Here is a 3,749-nt window from a genome sequence, read left to right on the forward strand (position 1 = left end):
AGAGCTCGGCTCCACCGTTCATGTCGCTGCCGTGGCCATAGCTGCCACAGCTCGCAACTGAGCTCACCGCCGTTCTCAGTGCCCTCCCGCGCGTTGTTTGCACCCAACTGCAGCCCCCCTAGTGCCCCGCAGCACCTAACCCGCATGCACCCGACTCCGGTCGCTGCCGCCAGCTCTGCTTCGGCGAGCTCCATCGTTCCCGGGGCCTCCCCTGAGCGCGGCTGGATGCGCCCGTGCACGGGCTACCCGCCGGTGGCCTCCGTGTGCCAAACCATGGCCTCCAGCTCGTTTCGGCGAACTTCCGCCGTGGCTCGAGGTCGTCGCCGGCGAAACTCCGGCGGCTGACATGGCGCATGATTAGCTGCTAACCCTGCCACTTAATCCACTCCCTAAGCCACTGACTATGGGCCCCAGGGCTCGGTCAAACCCTGGTCAGTTGGGTTTGACTCGGGTTTAGCCCCTGTGTCACTGACCCACACGTCAGGTTTGACCTGGTCAGCCCTGCTGACGCCTCTGTGACGTCATGCTGACGCAATAATGATTTTTTCTGGATTTTAAATAATTCAGAGAATTCCAGAAATTTATATAAACTTCAAAAATTCATATAAATTCAACCGTAGCTCAGATTGAAATAATTTATATATGAAAAATTATCAAAAAAATTCAATCTATCCATCTGTACCTGTTTCATGCATTTCTAACCAACTTATACTTGCTGTATAGGTGAAAACATATAAATGGCATTTATAAAGATTTAATTTAGAGTTGCATTTGAACCTTTGGTTCAAATGGACCTCTTCCAAATAGAATGCTAAATGCATTAGCTCAAACCACATCACATACTCATGCCATGATCATGCATCATATTGTTGCATATGCTTGTGTTTGATTATCAACACCGTTCCTTCTCGATAGGTCCTGCTCCGGAGACCCTTCAAGAGTACTTGTTTGAGGAGCAGTGCCTTCCTTGTTGATCTACCAGGCAAGCAAACCCCCTTGTTCATTCCGATACAATCCTACTCTCTCGCACCTGCTCTCATTTATTGCATTAGGACAACAATGATTCAACTGCTACTTTATGCTGCGGTAGTTGAACCCATTCCTCTGCATGACCTGTCATTGCCACAGTAAATAGTTAAAACCCACTAGCATGTGTAGGAGTTGATTGAGCCATGTTGTGTTCTTGCCATGCCATGCCTGCTATTGCTTAGAGTTGTGTCAGGTCTAATTCATCGGGAATGAATTGGAGTGGTACAATATGTTCTGGTGCTGAGAGTTAAGCGTGTGAACACGATTTGGTAAAGGTAGAGATGAGAGGCCATGTAGGAGTACATGGTGGGTTGTCTCATTGGAACCGTCCTTAAGCACTGAGTTCGGTGTATGTTGTCCAATGACTAGCTACTACCACACATTGGAATGCTTAAGTGCCCCTCTCGACTTATTAGCCAACTTGATCTCTGTCGAGGAGTCGCAAATAGTTTCTGGTGTTTGTAGGTAGTGTTAGTAGTCTACCAAGTGGCACCCGGCCAGGTGGGCTTGGGACAAACTAGGCACAAGTGGCACAGTTTACCAAGCGTAGATCCATCCAGCAAGGTGGGCTTGGGAACCCTGCACCTTTCGTTTGAAGGTTGTGGCCGACACCCTCGCCAGGCTTCCGCTTGAAGGTTGCCGAGATACATGACGTGTACATGGTGATAAGTGGTGAGAGTGTGTGTGAAGAAGTACATCCCTGCAGGGTTATCATGATCTATTCGAATAGTCGTGTCCTCGGTTATGGACTTCTTGGAGGTTCATCTTGTCTTGAGGCAAACAAATCAGCATTGGAGGCTCATCTTTATTACATATCAGAACTTGCAAACAAATCTGTGAAAGACTTGTAAAGTTGTTGGGTTTTGTCTCCGACCATTGTGTCATGATGAATTTGCAGGTACCCCGATAGGCCCTTGAGTTTGCCGAAATGTCGATTAACTTCCGTTCCGGCAAATTCGGGTACTCCATATGTCCTATTTTCAGCAAAGGTCATGCTGAAATTTTCCGTGAATTTTAGCATCACTTTGCTAAAAAAAGGACATATGGGGTACTTGCGACTAATGCATGAGCCAAGTGATTAGGCCCTAAACCCTAGATGATAAACCCAACATAGGTGGCAATAGAGGCAAGTGATTAGTGCCAAGTGATTAGGCCCAACCTAGGGTGCCTCGGCATCGATAAACCCTAAATGATGAAAACTTAACTTGGCTTCTATCGGGTGCCTCGGTGTCGATGAGAACCTAAATGATGTATGCTTAGGCTTTTAGGGTGCCTCGGCGTCGACAAAACCTAAATGATGAAAGCTTAGGCTTTTAGGGTGCCTCGACGTCGACAAACCCTAAATGATAAACCTTGGCTTTTAGGGTGCCTCGGTGTCGATAAGAACCTAAATGATGAAAGCTTAGGCTTTTAGGGTGCCTCGGTGTCGACAAACCCTAAATGATAAAAGGTTAGCTTTTAGGATGCCTCGGTGTCGACAAACCCTAAATGATGTAGTTTTGAATTTGGAACGTAGGATATGTCGTCATCATCATCGGACGACGAAAGTCTCCCGGCGGAGTGCGACTGGTGCCACGACGATCGAGGTCTGTGCGACATGCCTCACCTGGACAATGATCGGCGCTTCAGCATTAAGCTCGAGGAGACCTTCGAAGTTGACACAGTACACAACGACGACAAGTGTTATTTTCATAATTAAGCATGACTTCAACTATTTCAATGTGTAATTTTCATCTTTTACAATTTGAGTATAGCTTATCCCATGCCATGCAAAACACTATGTCTTGGAGAGGATGGATTTTGAAGACCATGAAATTTCTGAAACAAAGAAAATTCACGTAAGGACTCATCACGATGTGGACTTTGAAGTAAATCTATATAATTCTGAGAGCGTAACCCATTTTGGTTGCAAAAATTGGGAAGCATTTTGCAAGATGTATGGTTTTGATGAGGGTATGCTTATCACCATGGATCTTGGTATTCCTGACATCAACCAGGACAATATGTACATTTGGGTCCTTGTTGATACGCCTCCAGTTCTACCGCTATGTGAGTTTCTCAAACATACATATTAGCTAATTTGTATTGTTTATTTCAAAATAGTTGACAGCTTATTTTTATTGTTCAAAGAATGTGCGGGAGATGGTAGACAAAACCCACTACACTGATGGATCCGAATTAACAACTTACAAGGAGAAAAATCATCTGGTCCGATTTTGTACTGACATTGAGAATTACATTATCCACAATCAAACTCCTCAACATTATGGTAAATACGTGCCACTAGTGCATGTGTTCAACTACGGTAACTACCATAGAGATACCCTGGTAAGATTTTTACTATTACAACATCGGTGCATCTTTTGCATACTTCTAAAACTAGTACATCATTGCTAACTATGAAGTTATTACTATGTTTTTCAACAGATAATCCCAGAGAATTGTGTGCCTCATATGATGTATCAGAAAGGTAGTGTTAATGTTTTGAACATACAGCCAGGTCGCCCTACGACTCTCAACTGTCCATACGAGATTTCTAAAAGAAGTGGAGACATGAAAACCAAAGGATGAAAAAAATGTATGGACAGTCGTAAGGAGCTTCTTGGAAGCAAAAGGAAGCGAAGCGCAAGAATTGGAGACAGGATGTTCTCCATTCTCCATAATGGAGAGTCAGGGTCTATATTGTTTTATGCTATTTTAGCTTAAATAGGGTATTTAGG

The sequence above is a fragment of the Triticum dicoccoides genome, chromosome 7B, assembly GCF_002162155.2.
Source record: "Triticum dicoccoides isolate Atlit2015 ecotype Zavitan chromosome 7B, WEW_v2.0, whole genome shotgun sequence".
Lineage (NCBI taxonomy): Eukaryota > Viridiplantae > Streptophyta > Magnoliopsida > Poales > Poaceae > Triticum > Triticum dicoccoides.